This window comes from Strix uralensis, chromosome 1, assembly GCF_047716275.1.
Source record: "Strix uralensis isolate ZFMK-TIS-50842 chromosome 1, bStrUra1, whole genome shotgun sequence".
Classification (NCBI taxonomy): Eukaryota; Metazoa; Chordata; class Aves; order Strigiformes; family Strigidae; genus Strix; species Strix uralensis.
Window position 1 is genome coordinate 112,145,901 of NC_133972.1, and position 12,519 is coordinate 112,158,419.

The following is a 12,519-nucleotide window of genomic DNA, read 5'->3' on the forward strand; positions in this document are numbered from 1 at the left end:
CAGGGTAGATATCCATTCCACTGTGGACCTCCATGGACTGCAAGGGGACAACCTGCGTTACCATGGTCTTCACTATAGGCTGCAGAAGAATCTCTGCTCTGGTGCCTGGAGCACCTCCTCCCCCCTACTTCTTCACTGAGTTTGCTCAGCAGGACTGTTTCTCTCACAAATTCTCACTCCTCTCTCCCATCTGCTGTTGTGCAGCATTTTTTTAACCCTTCCTAAATGTCTTAAATCCTAATGTCATTGGTAAGCCCAGCTTTGTACAGCAGCAGGACTGTCTTGGAGCTTGCCAGAACTGGCTGTGTCAGTCATGGTGGCAGCTTCTGGTGTCTCCTTACAGAGGCCACCACTGCAGGCCCCTCTGCTACCAAAAATTTGCCATGTAAATCCAAGACAGAATCAAGCTACTGGAGCATTGTTGTTGACGGCTATAAATTATTTGGAAGGGACAGGCAAGGAAGGAGGTGTGGAGAGGTTGCCCTCTATGTAAAAGAATGGATTGACTGCACAGATTTGTCTTTGAAAAACAAAGATGAACAGTTTGGCAGTTTATGGCAAAAATTAGGGGCTAAACCAACAAAGGAAATCTTGTGGTTTGTGTTTACTACTGGCCACCTAATCAAGGGGACCCTCTTGTCAAAGTATTCATTCTTCAGCTACAGAATGCATCATGTATACAGGTTCTGAACCTGCTAGAGGACTTCAATCACCCTGATACCTGCTTTTCCAGCACACCAAGCTGTAACCAGTTCGGGAGACTCTTGGAGTGCAGCAAGGATAATTTCTTAATCCAGGTGATAGACAGCTTGTCTAGAGGAGAAACATTGCTAGACCTATTGCTTACCAACATCAATGAACTAATTAGACTTATCAAGATTGGTGGCAGCCTGGGTTGCAGTGATCATACCCTGGTGGAATTCATGATCTTGAGGGATAGGGGCCAGGTGAAGAGTAAAGTCAAAACCTTGAATTTTAGGAGAGTGAACTTCCATTCTTTTAAGGAGTTAGTGGTTGGGATCCCTTGGGAAACTATCCTCAGGGATAAAGGAGCTTAACAGAGCTAGCAACTCTTTAAGTTCAAGAGTTCTCAGTTCCCATCTGTAAAAAATCTGGCAAGGAAGACAGGACACCAACATGGCTGAGTAAGGACCTCTTGGTCTTATTAAAATGTAAGAAGGAAAAGCACAGGTAGTGGAACCAAGGGCATGTATCCTGGGAGGAACATAGGGACACTTCCCAGATGTCTAGGGATGAGATCACGAAAGCTAAGTCACAGTTGGAACTTAAATTTGGCAAGGGATGTCAAGAATAATAAGAAAGGCTTCTACAGGTACCTTGGTCAGAAAATGAAGAAAATGTACTCCCTTGATAAACAAAAGAGAAGAAATGGTGTCAACCAACATGGAGAAGGCTGAGGTACTCAACAATTTTTTTTGCCTCAGTTTTTATTGGTAATCTCTCCTTCTACATTTCTCAAGTCCCTGAACCTCAAGGCAGAGACTGGGGGAACAAATTTTCTCCCATCAAAAGAGAAGATTGGGTTTGAGAACAGTTGAGGAACCTGAACATACACAAGTCCATGGGACCCAACAAGATGCATCCCAGGGTCCTGAGGGAACTGGCTCATGTAGTTACTAAGGCACACTCCATCATATTTGAAAAGTCATGGCAGTCAAGCAACATCTTCAGTGACTGGCGGAAGGGAATAGCACACCAATTACTAAAAAGGATAATAAGGAACACCCTGGGAACTACCAACCAGTCAGCCTCACCTCAGTGCCTGGTAAGATCATGGAAGAGATCCTCCTGGAAGATATATCAAAACATATGGAGGACAGGGAGGTGATTAGAGACAGCCAAGATGGCTTCATCAGGGGCAAATATTGCCTGACTAATTTTAGGGGCTTTCTATGATGGAGAGACTGCATCAGTGGGCAAAGGAAGAGCTACAGATGTCATCTACCTGGAGTTCTCTAAGGCCTTTGTTATGGTCCCCCACAACATTCTTGCTACTAAATTGGAGAGATACGGGTTTGATGGACAGACTGTTAGATGGATAAGAAATTGACTGGATGGCCATATCCAAAGAGTTACAGCTCAATGTCGAAGTGGAGACCAGTGACAAGTGGTGTCCCTCAAGGGTCTGTACTGGGACCATTACTATTTAATATCTTCATTAGTGACATAGACAGTGGGATCAAGTGCATCCTCAACAAATTTGTAGATGACACCAAGCTGAGTAGAGGAGTTGATAATGTTAGGAAGGGATGTCATCCAGAGGGACCTTGACAGGCTTGGGAGTAGGCCCATGTGAATCTCATGAAGTACAACATGGCCAAGTGCAAGGTCCTGCACCTGGGCTGGGGCAATCCCTACTATCAATACAGACCAGGGGATGAATGACTTAAGAGAAGCCCTGCAGAGAAGGACTTGGGGATACTGTTGGACAAAAAATTGGACATGAGCCAGCAATCTGCATTTGCAGCCCAGAAAGCCAAACATATGCTGGACTGCATCAAGAGAAATGTGGCCAGCAGGTCAAGGGAGGTGATTGTCCCCCTCTACTCTGTTCTGGTAAGACTCCAGCTGGAGTACTGCATTGAGCTCTGGGGTCCCCAGTACAGAAAGACTTGGACCTGATAGAGTGGGTCCAGAGAAGGATAACAAAAATGATGAGAAAGTAGGAATGTTTCTCCTATGAAGACAGGCTGAGAGAGTTGGGGTTGAGAAGGAGAAGAGAAGGCTCCAAGGAGACCTGATTAAGACCTTTCAATATTTAAGGGGGCTTATAAGAAAAATGGAGAGAGACTCTTTACTAAGGTCTGTAGTGACAGGACAAGGGGTAATGGATTTAAAGTAAAAGAAGGTAGATTAATATCAGAGCTAAGGAAGAAATTGTTTATGATGAGAATAGTAAGACACTGGAACAAGTTGCCTATAGAAGCTGACGATACCTGACAATAGCTTTTCCATGTAGTTTTAATCTTCTTATAATGAGATTAAAAACAGGCTGTTGATTCTTTATTGCTTGTCTACTCTAGTTTAATTATGTTCATATTTGTGGGTTTATTTATGACATTTTATCAATGAGTGAAAAGTAGTTGATAATTTTCAAGTTAGACTGTTTTGAGCTTAAACAGTAAATTAACCATAAATGGGAGTAAAAGAGTAAGTTACTTTGAGAATTCATATTTCTGATCGGATAGGTGAGGCTGTATTAAAAATATAAACTTCCTTTTGAAATTCACTCTCTGAAAATCCACATGAACAAAAGATTTTCTTCCTTTCCATTCTTTACTCGTGAACAGCAAACACTACAACTGATTACGAGTACGGTTGACTGTTTTCAAGATGTTTGCTAGCATTCAACTATTTCCCTCATGTAGGTTTGGATGGGATTGCTGGAAAATGAGTGAACAGTGTTAACATGGGAGCATGAGGATTTTCCTTCAGGGTATTGTCAGACTCCAATACATTCTGCCCAAGCTCTTTTAGATATTCTACATGTGGAGGGTTAAATGCTTATTATCAAACATTCTTCTTTGAATGTATTTGATGCTATACTGAATTTTGATTTAGTGAGGGATACAACTGTATACTTAAATCATAATAGAGGTACAAATTACACTTACCAGAATATAGCAGTTGTACAGTAGAATCACAATACAAATATGATGGTCATTACCAGTCTCTATAATATGCCCACTATCATGACGCTAGGCATCCCTAGCCATCATAAAGAACTATGTGAGTAGAAACCAACCCAATTCCATTTCTCTTTTCAGCGTTCTTTTGGGTTTTGTTCAGTTTTTGTACTCTGCTGGTCTAAACCATGTATGTACACACACTCATACTCTGTTGTTCTGGTTAAATCAAGAAGAGACATATAGTCTTTCAATTAACTCAGGGATTAACAGTTACAATTAACTGATATAACAGGTTAATTCACTGAACAGATAAAGTCAGTTGATCTATTCAACTGATACAGCTAGTTGGCTAATGCACTCATCTGATGTGGCTATCTGGTCCACTCAGTTTATGTAGCTGTTTATCCAGACCTAGGGCCACCCTTCAGTCCTCTTTGTGTTGACATAAATTCAGCTTTCTTTGCAACAGCTGTGGTCAGTCACTGCATACATTCTTCCCTAAGCCTCATGAATATACCTTCTGTATCCATTTCCTCAAAGCCTTCTTTTATTTTAGGGGTTCAGTGATAGAGGCACAGATATTCTGGAATTATCTTCTTATCCCACAAGATGTTACAAAATCTTGGAACAAAATACCCAGGCTTCATATGTAAAATGGGATCAAAGGCTTGAATCTAGTTCTGCATCATGTCCTTACACAGGAAAAGATTTAAAATGAGATTATATGACACTACCAACAAGAAAAAAAGGTACTAGTGGAGTGAAAAAATTAATGCTTGAGAAAATGACAAAGCTAAACATCAACAGATTCAAGTAATCTCAGTAAATTATGAACTTGAGACTCAATGTCTGAGTGGAGACCAGTAACAAGTGACATTCTTCAGGGATCGGTACTGGGACCAGTGCTGTTTAACATCATTGGCAGTGATATGGACAGTGGGATTGAGTGCACCCTCAGCACATTTGCTGATGACACGAAACTGTGTGGTGTGGTTTATATGCCTGAGAGAAGGGACATCATTCAAAGGGACCTTGACAGGCTTGAGAGGTGGGCCCAGGCAAACTTCATGAAGCTCAACAGGGCCAAGTGCAAGGTCCTGCACATGGGTCAGGGCAATTCCATGCAAAAATACAGGCTGGGCGATGAGTGGGTTGAGAGCAGCCCTGAGGAGAAGGACTTGAGGCTATTGGTGGTTGAAAAACTGTCAGCCAGAAATGTATGCTCGCAGCCCAGAAAGCCAACCACATCCTGGGCTGTATCAAGAGCAGTGTGGCCAGCAGGTTGAAGGAGGTGATTCTTCCCCTGTACTTCATTCTCACGAGACCCCAGCTGGAGTACTATGTTCAGCTCTGGGTCCCCCAACATAAGGACATAGACCTGTTCAGATAGGTCCAGAGGAAGGCCACAGAAATGATCAGTGGGTTGGAGCACCTCCCTTATGAGGACAGTCTGAGAGAGTTGGGGTTGTTCAGCCTAGAGAAGAGAAGGCTCTAGGGAAACCTTATAGCAGCCTTCAAGTACTTAAAGGGGACCTACAGGAAAGGTGGGGAGGGACCCTTTATCAGAGAGTATAGTGATAAGATGAGGGTTAATGGTTTTAAACTGAAAGAGGGTAGATTTAGATAAGATATAAGGAGGAAATATTTTACTGTGAGAGTGGTGAGACACTGGAACAGGTTACCCAGAAAAGTCGTGGATGCCCCCTCCCTGGAGGTGTTCAAGTCCAGGTTGGATAGGGCTTTGATCAACCTGGTCTAGTGCAAAGTATTTCTGCTCATGGCAGGAGGATTGGAACTAGATGATCTTTAAGATCCCTTCCAACACAAACCATTCTATGATTCTATGATTCTATGATGTGTGGACAGATTTGCAACAGTTGGTTGGAAATGGAGTTCATTTAACATAGTATGAAATCCATCAAAATAATGTACATTTCAACTGAGGAGCTAAATCAGGAATTACAGTTACATTTAAACCAGCCTATAAAATGCATTCATATCTAAACTTATTCTATGTCAAACTAAAACTAATGCAAAAATCCTTGTTACAACACTTCAGTTCCAGGATGAGAACATCATCAAAAACAGTAATTCTGAAAATATATTACACAAGGCCACAGGAAAAGGTTCACACCTAGTTAAAGGAGGCTAAGTAACTCAGGCAGTGTTCTCAATTATAAATTGGAGGATAAGAATATCGGTTATCTGCAGAAAATTGTAAGGACTGAGAGTAGATTGCTAGCTGAGAAAGTCTGGATGACATTGATCTACATGATTATCATTCATTTGGCTTTGACATTTCCATTTAATTAAATATATAAAGTAACAAGCATCATAAATAAAAATGAACACTTAAAATGTTAAGAAAACATCTATCTGAATAACTCATGCAGTAGAAATTAAGAGAAAAAAAATGAAATGGAATGCTGGTTTTATCACTTTTCTGTTTAAAACTCTTATTTGAAACCAAATCTGAATACCTATTTAACAAAGTAAACTCAAGACTACTCAGAACTGTTTTACCAGAGATATGACAAAGAATTACGTCAGTAGAGAAGCTAATGTTCTCACCTTATTTTAGGTATGAAGGAGGTTTGAATTCAGTGAAAAGAACTAACAATGAAAAATTACTTTGACATTTCAAATGGTTAGATTGAATTTATATTTTGAGCACTATTTTGAATCTCCAAAGAATATTGTCACACAATAATTACATGGATGGCATATGATGTACTGTTAGACAACAAAAACTGCAAATCCATGTTTTCTAAAAAATAAATAGTTTTAATGTTATTTATTTTCATAAGGACAAAGTCCATATAAAAGAAAAGTAAAAATTATTTCTGATAACATTTTTGGACTAAGGTACATACAGTAGCAGTGAGTCTGTATTGTTGTGGTTACTCAGTGAGCACACAAAATATAGTACCTCACACAAAATACAGTACCTCTCCAAAATTGCAGTGAAGTAGGTGTACATAATGGAATTCATTTTGGGAAAAAAAAAAAAAAAACGGGAAAAAAAAAGTAAGGCTGTAGAAAAGGTCATACCTCAGCAGATTTAAGATGTTGCATCCAAACTTCATATCAATCAAGGTTATTAAACAAGATTAAAAGGAAATTTATCATTAGAAACATAGGGACTAAATGACACTACTTGTAGAGAAAGTCATAATAAAATCCAGTTTCTGGAAGCTACATCCAGATAAAATGAAATTTAAAATTCTGAAACAGTTTTAGGAAGGGCTTGATAAAGCAGTCCAAGATTGACTTAGTTCATTCAAGCAAAAAACTTTGCAGAGATGTAACAGAAGTGCTAAAACTTAATTAAAATAACTGGGTATAGTGGGTTATCTTCTTGCTAGGCAACTGCTCTAGCCACCAATTTAAATATAGTAAAAACAGAATAAATTTTAGGCTTCTCAAATTAAACTAGTTGCTTTTTTGGAAGATAAGTTAAAATTAAATATAAGTTATTAGCTCCAATATGTTTCTGCTTTTTGGAAGATATGTTAAAAATAAACGTGTTATTAACTCAAATATATTTTTGCATGTTTGAAATTATCCATTTGTAGTCATACTAAGAGAATAAAAGTAGTCAAAAAAAGTGATTATGATTTCAAGTTCTCTTTACAAAATTCATTCTTTTAACAGTAAAGCTTACAGAGTGGGTCAAACCAAGTCTCGCACCCTATTTAAGACAGCAGACAATAACAGATATTCAGGAATGTGAATATGGAATACAAGTCATTACTCTTCCCCAGAATAATCTCCTAAACTTCAGAAATTTGTTGCTCAGACACTTCTGTGCTTAGTAGCCCTGAACAGATTTTTCTTCAGGTCATTTCTGCAGCTAGCCATATTTTGTAGTAGAAAAGAAACTGCATAATATAAAAGAACAATAACAACTCATAGTGTCTGGAGTAATGTCACTGTTGCATAAACTACATTTCGGGCATGAGTCTTTAAATAATTTTTTTTAAATGGAAATTATAGTATTATCTTGACTATTGACTTCTAAGCTTCCATTTTCTTCAGTTTCAAATACTTGTGTCTCCAACAGACAGAAATATCAATATTGCTGCATAATAGTATTAGAATAGTCTTGAATTCTTTGTGCACAACATTGACAAAAAAGACCCCATTGGATTTCTGGCTTTTGGCACTTCTCTCTTGTCAGGACTCCATATAAAAGAGAACAGTGTTTTGCATTGCACCTATATTTTATAACATCAATGTAAGGGTTTTTTTTATTTTCTGCCCTCCCAGAAACTGATTCATAATTGGCTATGGTCATAGTTTAGAGATCCCATTACTGCTTCAAGAATTTCTAACACCCACTCTTGCCTGCATTATTACCCTTGTTACTACAGATGGCAACCTGAAACCAAGGGATATTTGCAGGAAGGCTGAGGTAGGAAAGAAGACAAACCCACTGAATTATCACTTATATTCTCAAATATTTTTCCAGCTATAGGAAAATCCTAACACTCTTCATTTTGCAAGATTACAGACGTTTTACTCAAGAATTCATTTAGACATTTAAAGAATATGTCTCTGAGACAATGCTTCCTAAAAGCAATCATAAATTTGTTGCCTTAATAATAAACCAAAGTACAATAGCAGTTGATTAAGCAAAAAAAGTGGAAAAAAAATGAATGTAAAGTACCAGATATGTAATATGTAAAGTACCCCACATGAAAGATGTCTTACCATCTTTTCTTTCAAAATCAATAATCTATTAAGTATGTACAGTACTCTGAACTACCCTTGTGACTTTAGATGCCTCAAAAGAGCTAAAAATTGATTTAATGCATAGTTTCTTATTTGCAGCTATAGATTGTTTTTCAAATCTATATAGCTCACCTCCTTTTATTCTGTGTTTTCAATTTTACTTGCCATTTGTTCTGTTTTATTCTACTTTGTTCTATCAAGATGAACACTTTTCAATATTCCATGCATAAGTCATTATACCTTATTGTTGTTCAGTGGGTCCTTTGGTATCTCTAGCTTAAACTCAGTAATTAAAAGAGCTCAGAAAATCCTTAGCCTGAGCTTTCCACAAAGCAGAAAAGTGAATTGTTCCCCCAGTGGCTGCTGCTGAAAGGAAAGGAGGAAATTGAGGAAACAGGACGATTAAACTTTACACCACTACCTCATATTTTATTCAGTGTGATCAGAGAATACTTGGCTAGTTCACCACCATGGGGAAATTTTTCATGTTGATTTATAACAGTAGTTCCTACTTTTAATATGAAGAATTAAGATTTTAAAATATATAATGATTTTAAAGTACTTCAGTGTAAAAAAACTGTTCAAGTAACCAACCCTCATCCCAATACAATCTATGATACTATTTAAATTCATGTGGTGAAGCAGAAAGTGACTGACCATTATTTAAATGAGTAGCGACCCCCAAAAGGTAAATACTAAGTAATTCAACAGATACTGCTATTGTAAGTTGCAACATGATTCTTTAAGCCCTTTCACATATGGGTAAGTGAATCATCCTATTTTCTTGTCAATCATTCAATTTGATTCAAAATAATATTTCAAAACAACCTAAATCAGACACCTAGGGAAGAGAAATTATGTTCATATGCCTTTTGTTTTACTTCATTATAAGAACTAAGTAATAATAATGTGGGAAATAATATTTCATATTATTTATGCTCCGAAAGATGCAGTGTAGAGATTTTGAGATCCCTTGGCTATGATATTTATCAGTTTAGGTAATAAATTTAAAAACAAGTTTCATTCTGGACTCAGCTCAGTGAGACTGCACTTCTGCACAGAGTTAAGCATGATTATACTTGTTCCATGAATGTGCAAGAAATTTCACACTATGACATATTTCATGGTGTAAAATGCCATAAATCAGGTCACTAAATAATCCACTGAATTTTGTGCAGGATTAATAAATTTATTCTCTATATGACTTTTCATTCTGGCATACTAAATTCCTAGTGCACTGTGAATTTGAATTTATACACTGCTTTACTAGCTAACTTGAACTATTGTGTAGTCCAGCTTTGCGTTACAAGATGGCTTTATACTGTGGTATCAGTACATGTCCTTTCTCAACAGATTTAAGGGGTTATATCAGTAGGGAAACCTTTTACTAATCTTAATAAAATGTCAAGATATATTAATTATTTGAACCTGAAATATTTTTTATTATATAAAAATTGGTTTATAGGGTGGGATGTTATGTTCATCTTGTAATGCATTTTTGTCCTGACAAATTATGAAATTCAATTAATATTTCATAGTCAATGAAATTTCTAAATGAGATTAAATACTTTCATTTTGTGCACACATTTTAACAGAGGATTTTTGTGTGAACACTGCTTGAAATTGCTCTAAAACTTTAATGAAGAATTAAAATCTCCAGATATTTGTAATACTTACAATAATCTTGTTTCTGGACTGTTTTGAGCTACATTGACTATCTATCACAAGATAATTTCTACCTCTAGGCTTTATACTGTAGTATTAATACATGCACTGTATTATTTTCACTGTAGGATAGATCCTGCTTAACTTGTGAAGAGTTGGTAAAAAATTAGTTCAGAAGGAATGCAATTTTTGAAGGATCCTAAAAAGCTTAATACTCGGATCTGCTGAACTTCAGCATGAGCTGGAAATCTACCTCCCACTATCTCATCTGGTTTCATTTGTGTTATTTCACACAGCTCACTCCCAGAGTACCACATCTGGATGAGTCAGCGCCACACCACGACAAGGCCCAAAAGTGGACCACTCCCCTTACCCATTGACACCCATGCCTTTGTTTCCAAGAAAATACTGTCATGTTTTGGACAGATACCAGTTTGTCTAATTGGATGGAGGCATCTGAGAAGTACATTATGTACCAACGGACATATCTAGATGCAGACTGTGAAAATACCAGCCTCAAAGTTTATAATAATTTTTCCCTTTTTCCGTGAGAGGTAAACTGAAGCTGGGACATTTTGTGTATCCTAGTTAGGAAGAACAATTGGTGCCATGTCTAGCATAATTTATAAACTTCTGTTTATTTACAAAAATGTACATAGATTTTAATTTCTGGGTGTAGACTGCTGACCTTAATTAAACGCAGCAACTTGTTTCAAAACCCCTCATCTCTCATGTCCTTGTAGGCAGGTTGAGCATGAGTTGTTTTGTCTCCTTATGTTTACTAGCATATACCTCTTCTCCAGTAATACCTAGTTGAATGCACTCTGGCCAGAGAGTTGAAGTTTCTGAACAGTCTTACATTTACTTTCATTTTGGATGGATATATGAGTGCTACATATATGTTAAAGAAGAAGAAAAAAGTTTAAAAAACTTTAATCTAGTGTCCATGATAGAGCTACTTTTTTGTTGCTGTCACATAGTCCAAAACACAATGATATCTACTGGATTTGAGATCAGTTGATATAAATATTGATATTTGAACACAGTCACAAATAAACTTTTATTAAACAGAAGATTTTTCATATATTGCTTCAATTACCTTTTTTCTCCCTCCCTAAATGCACTAATGATCTATAAACAATTAATAACAAAGTAGTGTATGCCAGAATATATAATCCCATGACTATGTATATTTACATGTGCCAATCCAGTCTCTGAGGTACATAGCATACATTATTAAGCCCTGAACAAATATGTATTAAATTAATTTCTGAAATTAGCTGCATCTGTCAAGGTAATGTTTTGTTATATTTCAGTCTCTCTGAAATTATATTGTATGTATACTATGAACTCTAGAATGAGAAACAATAAAAATGGGAAATGTGTTAAATATATATTTCATTGTACATGAGGCTAAACAGTCTTTTAATTTAATGCAGGATTCCTAAATAATTTAATGCTATGTGCTTCAAAACTTGGAATGGCAAACTGCTTGTCTTCTTATACACTCTGTTAAAGAAAATACAGAACAGAAATATTTTTAAAAGTAATTAAATTGTATTTTAAACTACTCAGTAAAGAATATGATGGGCAGTACATAATTATTCAGTAATCTGTGCCCTTGACAGTTTCATTCTGAACCAAATTTTCATTTTACAAATCAGGTTGCTGTGTCAGTTTTCCTATCACTAGTTCAGACACAATTAATAAATGTGCATATATCCAATGGGACTGACCATTTTTCTGGTTAAAATTAAGTCACAATTTAGCCATTCAGCATCTCACTAATCATGGTGGCAGGATTTTTACATTAGATGGAGTAGCAGTATCAGGCCAAAACCAATACCTTCAGGCAATGAGAGTTTTAAGTAGCTAACACAAATTCCTCTTTCTAAGTGAGAACTACAGAATGACTTTTCATGTGGTGCTGTCAGTATAGTTCTCTGTAATTTCAAGGGGGGAAAAAAAAGAAAAATAAAACCTGAGAAATAATTTTCAACACTATTTCCATTACATTTTGTTCGTATTTACAGGCCAGAATGAACAACAGTAAAAAACTACAAATTAAAATAAAAATCCTGATTCAGTGAGTTCTGTCTGAAATTATAATTGCATGGGTAAATTTAAATTCCTGACTGTTTGGTTTTTACATTTTCTGAAGTGATACTGTGAAGGCTGTCACCAGGACAACAAACATCTTGGATGCTGTCTGAGCTCATGCACACTGATTCAGCAAGAACAGCCTGACACATTGGGACATAGTAATTTCAGAAACTAAAAACTGCTTATTTAAAATGAAATTCAACCTATTGAATTATTCAACAATAATTGATTACACTGCATAGAGAAACCCTCACTAGCACTCACTCACATTAGAAAACACTGTGAGAATAAAGGTATAAATGCAGCTAAATTTGCAGTCAAAAGTACTTTGCACTAAACAGCAGACTATGTAATTGGATAGTGCAAT